General features: G+C 42.3%; 1 protein-coding gene across 1 annotated transcript in view; it reads right to left on the bottom strand.

Annotated features, from left to right (window-relative positions):
* The window catches only part of GDA (guanine deaminase), a 254581-nt gene that overhangs the window by 220568 nt on the left and 15589 nt on the right, over positions 1 to 18424 (bottom strand). The window lies entirely within an intron of this gene.

Genomic DNA, 18424 nt, shown 5'->3' with positions numbered 1-18424 from the left:
CCTTCTCCACATGGAGATTTTACTTTTTATTTAGTGTAAGTAATGCTGTTTACCCAATTTATAAGTAAACTGGGGGGCGGGGTGGGGGTAGGGAGGAGAATGACAAGATCAGATAATCAGTGACTAATTCCAGAGGGCTTCCCAAGCTTAATTCACAACCCAAGTGATGGAATGAGAAAACACTAGATTGCTTGCTTTTTGATACTGAGCTGTGTTTAATCCCTTGTCAGTTGCATCATTTGCAAATATTTTCTCCCATTCTGTGGGTTTTTTGTTTTATTTATGGTTTCCTTTGCTCTGCAAAAGCTTTTCAGTTTAATTAGGTCCCATTTGTTCATTTTTGTTTTTCTTTTTATTACTCTAAAAGAAGTAGATCCAAAAGGATATTTCTGTGATTTATGTCAAAGAATGTTTTGCCTAAAAAAATAATAACTAGGAAGTAGGTGCAGGTGTTACTATTTTGTGTTACCAATTAGCCAATAACCTTGGCAAGTCTCTCTGGTCTCTCTTCACCTCATTCTCCTCATGTATAAGATGAATAGGACTGAATCACATGATCTCTCAGATCCCTTCAAGTTCTAACATTATAGGCATACCTCAGAGATATTGTGCATTCAGTTCCAGACTGCCACTAAAGCAAATATTGCAATATAGAGAGTCACATGAATTTTTTGATGTCCCAGTGCACATAAAAGTTATATTTACACTACACTGTGGTCCGTTAAGTGTACAATAACATTATGTCTAAAAAAGTACACTCCTTAATTAAATTCTTTATTGTCAAAAAATGCTAACCATCATCTGAGCCTTCGGCAAGTTGTAATCTTTTTAATAGTAAAGGATCTTGCCTCCATGCTGATAGCTGCTGGATGGTGGTTGCTATAGACTGGGGTGACTGTGGCAATTTCCTAAAATAAGAAAACAATGGACTCTTCCTTTCACAAATGATTTCTCTATAGGATGCAATGCTGTTGGACAGAATTTTACCCACAGAATTTTACCCAGTCTGAAGTCGATCCTCTCAAACTCTGCCACTGCTTTATCAATTAAGTTTATATAATATTCTAAGTAATTTGGTGTCATTTCAATAGTCTTCACAGTATCTTCACCAGGAGTTGTTTCCATCCCAAGAAACCACTTTCTTTGCTCATTCATAAGAAGCAACTCTTCATCCCTTAAAGTTTTATCATGAGATTGCCACAATCCAGTCATCTTCAGGCTCCAGGTCTAATTCTAGTTCTCTTGCTATTGTCACCACATATGCCATTACTTCCTCCGCTTAAGTCTTCAACTTAACCCTCCAAGTCATTCATGAGGGCTGGAATCAACCTCTTTCCAAACTCCTATTGATGTTGATATTTTGACCTTTTTCCTTGAATCATAAATGTTCTTAATGGCATCTAGAATGGTGAATTCTTTCCAGAAGATTTTCAACTGACTTTTCCCAAATTCATCAGAGGAATCACTGTCTATGCCAGCTATGGCCTTATGAAATATGTTTCTTAAATAAGAAGACTTGAAAGTTGAAATTACTCTTTGAACCATGGGCTACAGAATGGATGTTGTGTTAGCACGCAGAAAACAACATTAATCTCACTCTACATCTCCATCAGAGCTCTTGGTTGACAAGGTGCACTGTCAATGAACAGTAATAAAAACTATTTTGAGAGGAACCTTTTTTTGAGCAGGGGGTCTCCATAGTAGGCTTAAAATATTAAGCTAACCATGTTGTAAACAGATATGCTGGCAGGTTTTGTTGTTCCATTCCTAGGGAATAGGTAGAATAGATTGAGCATAATTCTTAAGGGCCCTAGGGTTTTCAAAATGGTAAATAAGCATTAGCTTCAACTTCAAGTCACCAGCTACATTAGCCCCTAACAAGAGAGTCAGCCTGTCCTTTGAAGCTTTGAAGCTAGGTATTAACTTCTCCTGTCTAGCTATGAAACTCCTAGATGGCATCTTCTTTCAATATAAGGTTGTTTCATCTACACTGAAAATCTGTTTTGTTTGTAGTCACCTTTATTAATTATCTCAGCTGCTGCTGCTGCTGCTAAGTCGCTTCAGTCGTGTCTGACTCTGTGCAACCCCATAGACGGCAGCCCACCAGGCTCCCCCGTCCCTGGGATTCTCCAGGCGAGAACACTGGAGTGGGTTGCCATTTCCTTCTCCAATGCATGAAAAGTGAAAGTGAAGTCACTCAGTCATGTCCGACTCTGTGCGACCCCATGGACTGCAGCCCACCAGGCTCCTCCATCCATGGGATTTTCAAGGCAAGAGTACTGGAGTGGGGTGCCATCGCCTGCTCTGAATTATCTTAGCTAGATCTGGATAACATGCTGCAGCTTCTACATCAGCACTTGCTGCTTCATCTTGCACTTCTATGTTATGGAGATGGCTTCTTAAACCTCATAGACCAACCTCTGCCAGCTCCAAACTATCCTGCAGCTCCCTCACCTCTCTCATCCTTCATAGAATTAAGAGTTAGGGCCTTGCTCTGGATTAGACTTTGGCTTAAGGGAATATTATGGCTGGTTTGCTCTTCCCTTCAGACCACTAAAACTTTTTTTATAACAACATTAAGGTTATTTCACTTTCTTATCATTCATGTGTTCACTGGACTAGCACTTTTAATTTGCTTCAAGAAATTTGCATTCACAACATGTCTGTTTGATGCAAGAGACCTAGCTTTCAGCCTCTTGGCTTGTATTCCTCACTAAACTTACTCATCTCTAGCATTTGATCTAAAGTACAGACATGTGACTTCCCCTTCACTTGAACACTTGGAGGCCAGTCTAGAGTTTTTGTGTTTTTTTTAGTATTTTACTATTTTTTATTATTAGTCTATTTATTTGGCTGTGTCAGGTCTTAGTTGTGGTGTTCAGGCTTTTCTAGTTGTAGCACTTAAGGTTAGTTGCCCTGTGACATGTGGGATCTTAGTTCCCTGACCAGGAATTGAACCTGTGTTCCCTGCATTGAAAGGCTGATTCTTAACTACTGGACCACCAGGGAAGTCCCTACAGAGTTATTAATTGGCCTAATTTCAAGATTTTTGTGTCTAATGGAATACAGAGGCCTGAGGAGTTGGAGAGAGATGAGGGAATAGTGATTCAATGGAGCAGTCAGAATATACACACCTATCAGTTAAGTTCACCCATCTTAAAGGGGTATGATTCATAGCACCTAAAATAATTACAACAGTAACATCAAAGATCACTGATCACAGATCACCAAAACAAATATAAAAGTGATGAAAACGTTTGAAATATTGCAATAATTACCAAAATGTGACACAGAGACATAAAGTCAACAAATGCTGTTAAAAGGAATAAAGTAGCACCGATAGATGCTCAATGCAGTTGTTACAAATCTTCAACTTATAAAAAATGCAATACTCTGAACTACAATAAAGAAAAGCACAATAAAACAAGGCATACTTATACACAACTCAACATTAACTAACACCTCTTTGCTATTGTTTTCTTATGTTAAAAATAAGACTTGGTGCCGAATACAGACCATGAAATAGGCTCTGAGTATATGACCAATTGGAGAAGGCTATGGCACCCTACTCCAGTACTCTTGCCTGGAAAATCCCATGGATGGAGGAGCCTGGTGGGCTGCAGTCCACGGGGTCACTAAGAGTCAGACACGACTGAGTGACTTCTCTTTCACTTTTCACTTCCATGCATTGGAGAAGGAAGTGGCAACCCACTCCAGTGTTCTTGCCTGGAGAATCCCAGGGACAGGGGAGCCTGGTGGGCTGCCGTCTATGGGGTCACAAAGAGTTGGACACGACTGAAGTGACTTAGCAGCAGCAGCAGCAGCAGCATATGACCAATACTCACTTGGCTTTGTATTATCCATGAAATGGAAGGAGAAATGCAAACCATGACAGCACTGACCATCGTTGAAGCAGTTTAGCTGTGTGTCAATTTGACCCCAAAATCACCATGGGAACAAAAAGAACTTCCCTATCCTTGAAACTCCAGTACTTTGGCCACCGCACGCGAAGAGCTGACTGACTGGAAAAGACCCTGATGCTGGGAGGGATTGGGGGCAGGAGGAGAAGGGGACGACAGAGGATGAGATGGCTGGATGGCATCACCGACTCGATGGACGTGAGTCTGAGTGAACTCTGGGAGTTGGTGATGGACAGGGAGGCCTGGCGTGCTGTGATTCATGGGGTCGCAAAGAGTCGGACACTGATCTGAGCCACTGATCTGATCTGATCTGATCTGATCCTTGAACTGGTACATTGAGTAATGACCTCAAAGAAGTCCATGTTCTAATCCCTGGAAACTATGAATATTTTACTTTATGGGGCAAAAGTGACTTTGCTCATATGCTCATAGATTTTGAAATAAGGAGATTATCTTGTATTAACTGGGTGGCCCCCAATATTGTAATCACAAGGGTCTTTGTTAAGAAGGAAGCAGGAAGGTCAGAGTCAGACAAGATGTGATGGTGGAAGCACAGTCAGAGAGATTTGAAGATGCTTTGCTGCTGTCTTTGAAGATGGATGAGAGGGGAAACAAGCCAAGGGATGTAGGTGACCTCTAAAGCTGGAAAAGTCAAGGACATAGTGTCTTCTAGAGCCTCAGAAGAAATGCAGCCCTGTGGACACATTTTAGACTTGTGACTTCCGAAATGGTAAAGTAACTGGTGTTCTTGTTAAAGCAGCCATGGGAAACACATTCGATCATGTGAAGAGTGCTGTGGCATTTCCCTTCTCCCGAGGTTGACACACCCAATACTTGGTTTACACGGGATCTGATTTCAAGAGCAGCATCTTGTATCATATTGTCTTCCTTTCACTCTAATCATTCCTCAGTGATAACTTCCCTCGAAACACACAGATGGCCTAGAACCATGCAGTCGCCTCTTTTCATTTTACACCTCCCACTCAAGCCTCTATCCATTCAAGATTTCTTCAGCTAACAAATTTACTTTTTTCCTATCACCCATACCTAAAAGCAAAGTGATACCAGATTAGCCTGCTTTTAATCTATTTATAAGACACTAGACTGAAGTGCTAATAAATCTATAGACTTCCCTTGATCCTCTGAATCCCAGGATGGCTTCCTTGTTGATTATATTTTCTTTCTGCAGCTGAAATAGAAACCTCAGGGGTTAGTGCCTCTTAATTCATTTAAACAAAAACTCTGCATTAGATAAATTGGGGGCATCTGGAGGACGTGGCAGAGAAGAGATGGAACATGATTATGTTAGCAAAGGAGGGATGACAACACTGCTGGCCCTCAGTTACAAGGTCTTCTGAAGTTCTAGAGAGCACACATTTTATTATTTTATTTACTCATTATTAAAAGCACAACTTTTATAATCAATATGGCCATTGCTGTTTTCCCCACTCTACAGATGAGGAGTCTGAGACCCCCACATAGCTGACAGGTGGCAGAGGGGGACCTTCCTGTGATGTCCATATGACCTTCACCCCTCCACAAATGCCAGCCCTGGGGAGAAGCACATAGATGGACAGTAAATTGAGCCTCTGGGAGAATATGACCCTGACTCCTTAGCATATGCTGCAGGTCTCTGAGGAGAAGGAAATGGCAACCCACTCTAGTATTCTTGCTAAGAGAATTCCATGGACAGAGAAGCCTGGTGGGCTGGTGTCCATGGGTTCCGCAGAGTCGGACATAACTGAAGCGACTTAGCATGCATGCATGCATAGGAGAAGGAAATGGCAACCCACTCCAGTATTCTCCCCTGGAGAATCCCAGGGACAGAGGAGCCTGGTGGGCTGCCGTCTATGGGGTTGTACAGAGTTGGACATGACTGAAGTGACTTAGCAGCAGCAGCAGCAACAGTGGGTCTCTGAGAAATGTGACTTAATGTCTTTGAAGTACAGAAGCAAAGACAGACATCAACATCAATGGTATGGTTGATGATCAAACTCTGAGCTCCATAAGCAACTCTGAGTCTGACTAGGACTTTGGATAGGAAGAAATATTCAGTTATATGATGGAGCAAAATCTGAAGTGCTGAATATTATAAGCTACATAAACAGGGAGCTCTCTCTAAAATTTTTATTTTCTGCACTGAAGAACTTCATGTGCTAATATATTTATGGCTAAAACTCTAGGCTGATGTATTAGTACAATGTCAGAGACATGGTAAAATACTTGGGGTCTTTACAGCTCTGACTGTCTACAGTAGCTCACATGCTCTCTCCCAGTGGCAGACCCATATGGCTGCAAATTCTACAAGTGAAGGCATTAGAGGTAGCTGACCTGGTGGACACATTTCTCCTATTTGCATATTTCCTTGATCTTTGCATCTTACCACCAGGAAGTAATTCTTCAAACTTTTCTGGCTGAACCTCAAATCCTAATGCTTCAAATAGCAGAACAAATACAGAAAGGCAGGTCCATAATCTGTCCTTCCCATACTTCTTGGTGTGAGTATATTCTATGCCCTATCATCCCCACACTTACTGAATATAGTTATTAGAGTTGCCATCAGAAATGATTGTGTAGAGTGGATCTCCCAGCAGTGTTGTAACTATGCATTTTGGTATCAGGGCAAGCATAAAACATGCCCTCAAATTAACTTTGCAATTCATATCTTGGCTTACATATCGGTGTTATTGATAATACTTGCTATCTGATAGTTTATGTTTTTAGCTAATTATTCCTGCTGCTGTTGCTGCTGCTGCTAAGTCGCTTCAGTCATGTCCAACTCTGTGCGACCCCATAGATGGCAGCCCACCAGGCTCCCCCGTCCCTGGGATTCTCCAGGCAAGGACACTGGAGTGGGTTGCCATTTCCTTCTCCAATGCATGAAAGTAAAAAGTGAAAGTGAAGTCGCTCAGTCATGTATGACTCCCAGCAACCCCATGGACTGCAGCCCACCAGGCTCCTCCATCCATGGGATTCTCCAGGCAAGAGTACTGGAGTGGGGTGCCATTGCCTTCTCTGCTAACTAGGTGTTAAACTTAGTGACACTACATGCCTGTGTTGTTGAATTAATTGCACAATAATTTAAAAATTAACACACTAAAATTCAGAGCCTTAGGACAAAAGTGTAATGCCAGGTCAAGTTACAGATCTAGTTACAGACAAGGAAGAAAGAGAAAAAAGATGTAGTCAATAAGGGTAGAAATTTGAAGCACATAGAATTCATTAATCTGATAAATATTTATTGAGCAATTCCTAACATGTCAGGTACAATGCAAGTCATAAAGATCCAAGAGAGAATAATTTTGATGTTCATGCAGTTACTCCTGGTGCAAGTGAAGAGACCACAAAAATTGGCATTTGTAATATAGTAAGTCTGTCATATTAATAAATACAGGCTGATATGTAGGGTTCCAAAGAAAGGTACCTACTCCAATGTTGGTCACAAAAGACTCTCAAAGGAGGTATCACTAAGCTAAAATCTGAAAGATAGGAATCAGTCAGAAGAGCTGGGAGGTTGGAGGGAAAACATTCTCTGAAGGTTAATTTTATGTGTCAACTTGTCTAGGCCACAGTATCCAGATCTGGTCAATTATAATTCTAGGTGTTTCTGTGAAGGTATTTTTTTAGGTGGAACTAATATTTAAATCAGTAGACTTTGCATAAAACAGATTAACCTGCATAATGCAGGAGGTAGTTGAAGGCTTTATTATAAAAAGATGGACTTCCCCCAAGGAAGAAGAAATTCTGCCAGAAGGTGGCCTCCAATTCAAATTGTAACTGTCCCCTGGGTTTCCAACCTGCCAGATTTTGGACTTGCCTGTCCCCATAACTGCATGAGTTAACCACTTCAAAATAAATCTCTCTCCATATACATCATATTGGTTCTCTTTCCCTAGAGAACTAATTGATACAGATTCCAAATACAGGGATTAACATGTGCCAGGACCTTTGAGGCATAAGCAGAGCTCAGGAGGCCTGGTGCCAGATTGAGAGATCGAGATTCATGCTGCTTCCCAGCTATGAGATAAATAAGATAGGGGATCAAATGCACAGCATTTTATTATATAATTATCAATACTGTATTATATACTTGAATGTTTTTAAGAGAGTAGATCTTAAATGTTATCACCACCTACGTGAAAAAAAAATTGTAAATACGTGAAAGGAAGAAGATGTTAACAAACCTTATTATGGTGATCATTTGCCTTATATCAGTTCAGTTCAGTTCAGTTGCTCAGTCGTGTCCGACTCTTTGTGACCCCGTGAATCACAGCATGCCAGGCCTCCCTGTCCATCACCAACTTCCAGAGTTCACCCAAACTCATGTCCATCGAGTCAGTGATGCTATCCAGCCATCTCATCATCCATCGTCCCCTTCTCCTCCTGCCCCAATCCCTCCCAGCATCAGAGTCTTTTCCAATGAGTCAACTCTTCGCATGAGGTGGCCAAAGTATTGGAGTTTCAGCTTCAGCATCAGTCCTTCCAAAGAACACCCAGGACTGATCTCCTTTAGAATGGACTGATTGGATCTCCTTACAGTCCAAGGGACTCTCAAGAGTCTTCTCCAACACCACAGTTCAAAAGCATCAATTCTTCGGCACTCAGCTTTCTTCACAGTCCAACTCTCACATCCATACATGACCACTGGAAAAACCATGGCCTTGACTAGATGGACTTTGTTGGCAAAGTAATGTCTCTGCCTTTTAATATGCTATCTAGGTTAGTCATAACTTTCCTTCCAAGGTGTAAGTGTCTTTTAATTTCATGGCTGCAATCACCATCTGCGGTGATTTTGGAGCCCCCAAAAATAAAGTCTGACACTATATACATGTATCTACAGATGTTGTAAGTCAACAGTATCTCAGTAAAGCTGGGGTGGAGGGGGAAGACCCATGCTGAGCTGAAAAAGCAGTAGGGCCAGCCATGGCAAGGTCTTGAGTGTGCCAGGAGTTTGCCTCTCCTCTAATAACAAGGGACTGTGTCAGCCTACTGGGTTTTGTCTGGCTAGCACTTCTCCACCTTTTTTTGGGAACTGGGCCTCAGCCCCACACTGCAACCAAAGAGCTTCCACAGAAAATACCTGTGTTTTACTCTACCCCGTGAACACTGTTACTGTTTCTGGATTAGGTACAGAACCCAAACAGGCCAATGGGAGTTCTGGCTTGAAATTTTTAAACTAAATGAAAGGAAGCGTCACTATCTGTACAATGGGATGGAAAACCTGTAACTTGTTAGCAGAGGTGTTTCCTGTTTGTGAAAAACACCAGGGTGCAAGGAGAGAGAATGAAGTTGATAACAGAAATATCACTGTGAGATGGGGAGGAGAGAGTATTTGAATTCCCCCATCCCCTCTGTTCTTGAAGTCCAGCTGCATCCCAGCTCATCCCACACTTTAGTGACAACAGTTTCTTAGGTCCTTATGCCCTAGGATTTCTTTTTTATTGAGCAAGCTGAGGATCTGACACTTGAGATAAAGGGTCCAGATGAACACAGATTCTCCCAAAAACTGTAAGAAAGACAGCAGATGAACAACTGTACATTTTAGGTAGGGCACAGCAGCTTCAGTTTGAAAAATAATTGGAACTGGAGACAAGCAGAACATTTAGGCTTTTGCAGAAAGCCAGGTGAGAGGTATTGGTGGCCTATGCTATGAAAGAGGCCGTGGGCATCTAAAAATGAGAAATTTTTCCTGCCCTTCTATATGCAGGAACCCTTTTAGGTACCATAGATACAGCAGTGAACAGTGTCTGACTTTTTGTGTCCCTATGGACTGTAGCCTGCCAGGTCTTTCTATCCATGGAATTCTTCAGGCAAGTATACTGGAGTGGGTAGCCATTCCCTTCTCAAAGCGGTCTTCCCAATCCAGGGATTGAATTCAGGTCTCCCACACTGCAAGCAGACTCTACCATCTGAGCCACTAGGGAAGCCCAAAGTGATGATGCAGGCTCTATTTTAGATAGGATGGGTGGAGAAAAGCATCTCCAAGCCGAGATCTGAAGCAGATAGAGCAGTAAGTCATCTACAGTGTGGAAGGTGGACATTGCAGGCAGCAGAGATCTCAGTGTTCTCTGCTGGACACATTAAGTTTGAGATGCTCTTTGGATGCCCACCTAGAGACTGCTGGTATGAGATTCAATATACAAATATCTGAACCTCAGCAGAGAGGTCTAATAGATAGATTCTGGATTTGTCAGCAGATATATGCTACTGAATGCCTTTGAACTGAAAGAACACCTAAGGTAGAAGTGCAGGACTGAATCCTGGGCTCTGAAGAGTTTAGAGGTAGAGTTAAAGAGAAGGAGTATTCTGGTTTCTGCATTAGAGAGATCAATAGACAGAGGCTGAAAGAGATGTTACATGAGCCCTTTCTTAGAATCTGCCACAGTGATTGAGATGGTTTGTAGACAGGAGTAGGATTAAAGAGTACAGTCCAGCTTATTGAATTTTCATACCTATGGCATTAGCCATCTGGGCATATGGGCTTGATGCTCAATAAAGAAATCTGAGCTAAGATGGATATGAGCATCTAGCACACAGGTCAAAAAAATTAGGTCAGTAGGAAGAGAAAAGAGATGAAACCAATGCAGGACTTTTAGAAAGACATACATTAATTGGGTGGGGAGGGGTGCATAAAATGAGGAAAAATCTGTAAAGGCTTTAGGGAAAGTTCAGGTTATCGGGGGAAAGGAACATACATTGGGACTTAGCATGTGAAAAGTGCTAACCCTGACGTACAGTTGAATAGGATCTGTGTCAGGGGAAGAAAAGAGGCTTTGGGGCTTTAAAAAAAAAAAAATGATCAAGGCTGGAACTTTATTTCCATGTTTGGTAACTGTGGGACCCTGAACCAGTTGTTCAACTTTCTGAACTTTAATATTCTTATTTGTAAAACAATGTCAATAACATCTACTTCACTGGATCTCACAGAGTATCTGCCACATGATTAGTGCTCACCACTGATTCTCTTCTTCCTCCCTGCTCTAAAGTTTCCATCAAGAAGGCAGGGCATGGTAAGATAAATAACAATTCTGAAAATGGGAATGTCAGAGGTAGGTGAGGCTATGGTAAGTAGAAGAGGGTACAGTAAGAAGAGCAGGCTACAGTGAAAAAGTGCAATTTGTATGGACCTTCTTCGACAAGAGCGGGGCTCAGATCTGGGGCTCTCAAACCATCGGGGCCATTAGATCACCCAGAGCAGCTTGTCACAAAGCAAGTTCTTAAGACCTGCCTCCAGGTAGTCTTTAGGTTAGAAGTGGGGCCACATGATTCTTCTATAAGCAGTGCTCAGACTCATATGGAGGAGACACTAATTTGGATAAATGGAGGAGGATTTATGTACAGAGCATTCTAGGAGTAGGTTGTAGGGATATGCATGGATTCACAATCTGTTTAAGTAGAGGGGTCACATGACAAATCATAGCATGTAAAGGAGAAAACTGAGAAATGAATTCTGGAATTGTGGGCAAGATCAAGAAGTGAGTATATACACAGCTTTAATTTTAAAGCTCTTCCTTTAATTTCAAGACTGGTAAGGGTCACAGAAGAAGACAAAGCCATGGAAAAAGAGTTGCAGACAGATCTATGAAAGGGAGTGTAGAAGACAAACAAGTCTAGAGAAGGAGAGCAGAGGAGTGGCTTGGGAAAATACACCACTCCCAAACAGCCACTCATACTGGGCAAAGACTTGTTAACCAAAATTTGAGAAATAGAAACATGACTGAAATTAAAGATGCTTATTTGGGTTTTGTTAGGACTGCAGCCCAAGAGACACAGATTAAGACACATGATTCAAGTTTGAATCATGTTCCGCCAAACTACAAAATGCAGGAGGTTTATAAAGGCAAAAACTGCAAGGTTACAGTTGGTTAGAAGAGTGGTTTATTAAGAATCATAATTGGAATGGGCAAGAAGCAAGGGTGCTTATTAAGTAAGGATTGGTTGGGGTCCGAAATGGTTGCATAATCAGTTATAAGGGGAAAACCTTGAGACTCAAGGTTGCAATTAGCAGATGTTTTTAAAATGGCTGGTGTCCTTGGCATAGGTATAGTTTACAGCAAGTTCAAGTTCTCAGGGGTGAACTTGGGAATGTCTGAGAGCAGATTCTAAATGGTCACCCCACTTCATTTTTATATGCTTGAGTTATGATGATTCCATTATAATCTCAATTTGTCATCAGACTTAATGTCATACCCCTCACTTCCAACATAGGGAAAAGGCAGGATTGGTTTATAATTCCTGAGATTCTCACAAGCATCAGCTTCCTATGGTTCTCAGTTGGGTGTGGGGGAGAAAGAGGAAAAAATTACTTGGATGGGAAATAAATAAAAACCTTCATTCCTTTCTTTTCACTCATCTGTAACTGAAATTTAGCTTTTCCTTCCTTAATAAATAAAAGCTGCATGTGGCAACACTATTAGAAGTACCTGTGACTTTATCAAAAAAGTAGCCAATATCTTTATATCATTTATATCACAGAAAATTTTCGCTGGGTGGACAAGTCCAAACATTCATCAATACATTGAAATTGTAGCAGTCATTATATGCAACATAAATTTCATTTAATACATTGATAAAAAGCACATGTATTATCATATATTGAGTTTTTAGTCTTTCAATATGCCTCTGTAATCTTATATATACTACTGGGTTGGCCAAAAGTTTGTTCTGGTTTTTCCATTTGTACCCAGAAAAAATACAAATGAACTTTTCGGCTAACCCAATATTTTAGCCTTTGGAAACATTATTCTGAAATGAGGTCTGTTTGTGTTACCTATTGCTGTGGAACAAATCACCACCCAACATGGCTTAAAACAACAATCAATCATTTTATTGTTATCTCTCATGTTCTGGGGCTGACTGACCTCCACTAGGCCAGTCTCCAGCAGCAGCACCAGCAAGCCAGTCTCCCTCAGGGGTTCTCATAGAACTACAGTGAGGAAACTCCAGGAGATGGCGAGGGACAGAGAGGCCTGGCGCGCTGCAGTCCACGGGGTGACAAAGAGTTGGGCACAACTTGGCGACTGAAAAACAACAACAAAGTGGCTGGGGCTGGAACCATCTGTTTACAAGTCTAGCTCCCAGTCTGGGAAGACCTGAACCACCAGGGGCAAGAACAGGTGGGCTCACTCAGCATCTGCATCTCTACCAGTGCTGTGTATTGGTTAGGTATGATTTCAAATCCACTTGTTTATGACAAAGACCAAAAAGAGTTGTTTTTATTTTTGTGTGTGTGGATTTCTTAAATATAAATTTATTTAATTGGAGGCTAATTACTTTACAATATTGTATTGGTTTTGCCATACATCAACATGAATCCACCTCGGGTGTACACGTGTTCCCCATCGTGAACCTCCCTCCCACCTCCCTCCCCGTACCATCCCTCTGGGTCATCCCAGCGCATCAGCCCCAAGCATCCTGTGTCATGCATTGAACCTGGACTGGCGATTCATTTCATATATGATATTATACATGTTTCAATGCCATTCTCCCAAATCATCCCACCCTCTCCCTCTCCCACAGAGTCCAAAAGACTGTTCTATACACCTGTGTCTTAAAAAGAGTTGTTTTTAGAAGTTGTGTCAGGATGTCGCCATTACATCAGTTGTCTTTGATGAGCACAGCTGCTGATGGGTCCTGCTGGGGGTTATCAATCAGAGCACACGGAGAAGCAGGGGGATTATGGCAAGGAAGCATTTAGACTGTGAACACCGAGAGTTTGTGAGGAACATCCTAGAGTTTCGATCTGGCAAAAAGCTACAAACTTTTAGTTGATGACCTAGCTCCTTGCTCCTGCCATGGCCAGGGTGCTCTGGGTCACCAGTGCCATTAAACCGTACAGCAGCCTTAGGAAAAGAAGGGACATCTTTTCCCATCTTGAGCACTTGTTCACAGAAGCACAAGGCAGGCAATGGTCCCTGGAGGGATTACCCTGTGAGCAGCCTAGACTGTCTCGAATCTGAAAGTCAGCTCCCACTGGTTAAGCTTTCTCTCCTGAGAAACAAAATTTGTATGAAGGTACATCTCAACTTAATTTGGACTGTATGTGTACCTTCTCCCCTTGTCCAGAACAATAGTGTGATTAATCTGTCATTGGCTTGGAGTATGTTATTTCTTTATGGGCTCATTAAGAGACATTACCCTATATGCTAGTGGCTTGTGAAATTCCTGCAACAAACCTGTGTTAAATAAACTACTGACAAAGAGAATGTCAGTCTCATAGCATAATCTACGGAGAAGGCAATGGCAACCCACTCCAGTACTCTTTCCTGGAAAATCCCATGGATGGAGGAGCCCGGTAGGCTGTAGTCCATGGGATCTCGAAGAGTGGGACACAACTGAGTGACTTGACTTTCACTTTTCACTTTCCTGCTTTGGAGAAGGAAATGGCAACCCACTCCAGTGTTCTTGCCTGGAGAATCCCAGGGATGGGGGAGCCTGGTGGGCTGCCATCTATGGGGTCATACAGAGTTGGACACGACTGAAGCGACTGAGCAGCAGCAGCATAATCTACCATTCCCAAGACAAAACAACGAGTCTTTCCACATGGTCTCTCTTAATATGGCAGCTTCAAGGTAGCCTGACTCCTCACACATCAGCTTGGAAACCCAAGACAGAGGTAGCCAGCAGGAAGTTGTAACACCTTTTGTTACTTAACTCCAAAAGTCATAAGAGTCACTTCTACTGTCCTCTATTAGTTGAGGCAGTCATGAAGATCCACCCAGGTTTATGGGAGGAGCACATAGGCTCTGCTTCCTGATGGGGAAGAACTAAGCTTCTGGAAAAAGAGATCTGAAATATGGCTGAGGACATTTTTGCTAAATATTATCTACCATAGGACTTATACATTTCACCAGACTGTCAAAGAGGCCCATCTCATTAAAAAAAAATTAAGAACCCTCTTCTAGAACCTCATTGCAGCAGAATCCACGTTACATAATTCATACTAAAATACTAATCATTTTGACTGAATCCTACCTGATAATTGTATTCACCCTGTTCTCTAGTTCAACTGTTGATCTTGTGTTTTGATGCTGTTTCTTTGAAAATATGCTTTCCAGTGAGCCACACCTCCGAATCTCTCTCTCTCTCTCTCTCACACACACACACACACACACACACACTCACATGCGTGCGCACGCATAGTCTTCTAGATTTCATTTTTCTGGCATTAATTTTCCATCAGATCCAAAGTGAGCCTCTTTGAAACTCATCAGTGAATTCTATTTTAAACCTTTCTTAATTATATGTGCTTAAACAACTGACCCTCTCTGCTTAGAACGGTGTTAACAAACCGTTCCGCTTTCAACTCTCAAGCCTGTGGGAAGCCCGAGTCAGCCATCCTCCAGCTCACCTGTAGCCTCCATGCCGCGCTTCCCTGAGTATCTCTGCCATCTGGTGGCTAATAGTGGTAACTGCACTTTGAAGTCACTCCTTGTGGACTACCTGAAGTGTCTTGCCTGTATCCATTAAGCCAGGTTGCTCTATTTATTATCTTTTTGGGTCCCAGTATCCTGCACCAAGTGATGCAAGGCAAAATCATTGAGTTATCAAAATGTATGCCAACTGGTCTTTATGGCAAATTAACTAACCACAATCTATAACTGTGCCTGTGGAGGTGGTTTGAAACCTGACAGAAGGGGAAAGGGTATAAAACATAGGGAGAAAAAAAAGAGGGAGAGTAATTCTTGGGAGGTAGTGAATTCAACTGACCCACTGGGTTATATAATTCTGAAATTCAAAACTCAAGTGAGAATCCTATATGCATCGCTGAGGACCACAACCAGGTTCTGTCCTAGCTTCACAGCTGACCAACTTGCATAGCTATAGGCAAGTGATTTGACTTCTCTAATCCATGGTGCCCTCATAAACAACGTCATCATTATAATATCTGCCCTGTACAATTGTTCTGAAAGACAGTAAAATACTTCATGCAAAACACCCAGTCTAGTGGCTAGCAGGCAGGAAGTGCCCAGCCATTGGCTGCTTTAATTAATGCTAGAATCCTTTCTTAAGACTAGACAAACTCTTATTATACCCATGTAATGAGTGCTAGAAATTTAGAAGAAGTTTAGATATGCAGGAAAACCTAAGGGAGAAGGTGGGATTGGGATTTTTATTTATGAAGAAGCCATTCGAAATCTTTTTTTAAAGGCTTTCCCCTGGAGAATGGTAACAGCTCACTCACTGTCCCACCTCATGTCCACTAAAGGGGGAATCCAGGGAAATTAGGCCAAATGGTTTGTCAGTAACTATGCTTAAACCAGAAATACCTCAAAGATATTTATGGATTCTCTTTATGCTTTTAATAAAACAATTGTATCTCTCCTTAAGCAGAATGAAGTCCCAGATATGGATTGAAATAATATGGTCTGAGTTGACACCTCCAAGGTGGAAGAACTCCGGTGTCATTAACCTGCCCCTGAGAAGCTGGTTGATATCCTTCAGGTATCATACCCCACTGAGGGTTCAATGTCATTTCTTAGTATTAACACATGAGAAATTCAGCATTGGCAGTGGGTCAGTAACCAGTAGGTCAGCCTTGGTGAGAGGCAATTCATTCTGTTGGAAAAATACAGAGGCTCCATTAATATTAGTACAGCCACTCCATATATGGACCTACTGCTCAAGCATTAGGTGCCCAGGGAGATGGGCTGATATTCACTGAGTAAGTTATCCTGTCCACCTGGTTATTGAGCATCTCCCCTGGAACAGATCCCCTTGTGTCCGCTCTTATAGGTTCACCTACATATCTCCAATCTTCCAGTCTTGCTAGTTTCATGCTCATGACCAACTAACCAAATTATTTGCTCCCTACCAAGGAGCCTGGAGAAGGCAATGGCACCCTACTCCAGTACTCTTGCCTGGAGAGTCCCGTGGACAGAGGAGCCTGGTGGGCTGCAGTCCATGGGGTTGCTAAGAGTTGGACATGGCTGAGAGACTTCACTTTCACTTTTCACTTTCATGCATTGGAGAAGGAAATGGCAACCCACTCCAGTGTTCTTGCCTGGAGAATCCCAGGGATGGGGGAGCCTGGTGGGCTGCCGTCCATGGGGTCGCACAGAGTTGGACACGACTGAAGCGACTTAGCAGCAGCAGCAGCAGCAAGGAGCCTATATACATCCATGATGTGCTGTCCTTAGTCACTCAGTTGTGTCTGACTCTTTGAGACCCCATGGACGGTAGCCTGCCAGGTTCCTCTGTCCATGGGGATTCTCCAGGCCACAATACTGCAGTAGGTTGCCATGCCCTCCTCCAAGGGATCGTCCCAACCCAGGGATCGAATCCAGCTCTCCTGCATTACAGGGAGATTCTTTACCATCTGAGCCAGCAGAGAAGCCCAAGAATCCAGCAGTGGGTAGCCAATCCCTTCTCCAGGGAAACTTCCCTATCCAGGAACTGAACCAGGGTCTCCTGCATTGCAGGCAGATATGTATCCATATCTCTGGCCATTTCTCTTCCCATACAAATCAATCAAGTATCCCAACCATTAGGAGGATTCCCGTCACTCTGTCCTTGAAGATCAATATTGAATGACTATAATGTGACAACTGTTCACTTCCTTCTTCTCCCAAAATACTGATTCAACCCACGTATGAACCAGACCTGAGAAATGTCCTCTTCCACCACTGGATCATCTGGAAGCTGCCGTGACACCACACGCATAAACTGAAGAAGAGATTCTATGCCACCAAGGTGACACACCCTCGAGATCTGCTTGGGCCTGATCCTCATGAGCAATTTTTCATCATGCAGTGGATTGTGATAGCACCTTATGATTCATTGGTACTGATATCACCCAGCCCATGGTGGGCAAATTCATTCTTATAGTCACTTGGCATCCTATGGTCAGATTGCCTCATCTCTCCAATATCACAGTAGCCCTCGTGGAGCTTGTTTTACTATGGTCAGTGGCTATCTGCCACAGAAGGCATAATGATGTCCAGAACGTATAAGTCTGTCCTGTGGTTCTCCTATCGGAGCTTGTCAGAGACTAAACAGTATCCTTTATAGTATCCACGGGTATATCTAACACCATTGGTCTGCTGGATCATTTAGCACAACTGCAATGCAACCCTAACCTGTGATAAAGTCCTTTCTTGCTATGGTCTCCACTCAAAACTGGCTATGTTCAAAATATAAAGAGGCCCCACAAGCACTGAGCCTCTTTCTTAGTGACTGAGGGCATAATGTGCTATAATTTGGTTTTCTCTTTAAAGGGATATCCCAACATACCCCAGACAACTGGACCCCTAATAACGTCACCAATACAGCAGGCCCCCGAATCATTTTCAATTTATCTTTCATCCTTTGGACCAGATATGTCTAAAGCATCCATAATATTTGCTATTTGCTGTTCACCAGCTCCAATTAACATTATATTAATGATATAATGGACCAGTGCATTATGCTAAAAATATCAAGATGATTAAGGTTTATGAAGATTATTTTGTGTCACAGATCAGGAGAGTTAATATATCTTTGGTCTAAGTCAATGAATGTGTATC

The sequence above is a fragment of the Bubalus bubalis genome, chromosome 3 (assembly GCF_019923935.1).
Source record: "Bubalus bubalis isolate 160015118507 breed Murrah chromosome 3, NDDB_SH_1, whole genome shotgun sequence".
In the NCBI taxonomy this organism is placed as follows: Eukaryota; Metazoa; Chordata; class Mammalia; order Artiodactyla; family Bovidae; genus Bubalus; species Bubalus bubalis.
This window is presented reverse-complemented; position numbering and strand designations above follow the sequence as displayed.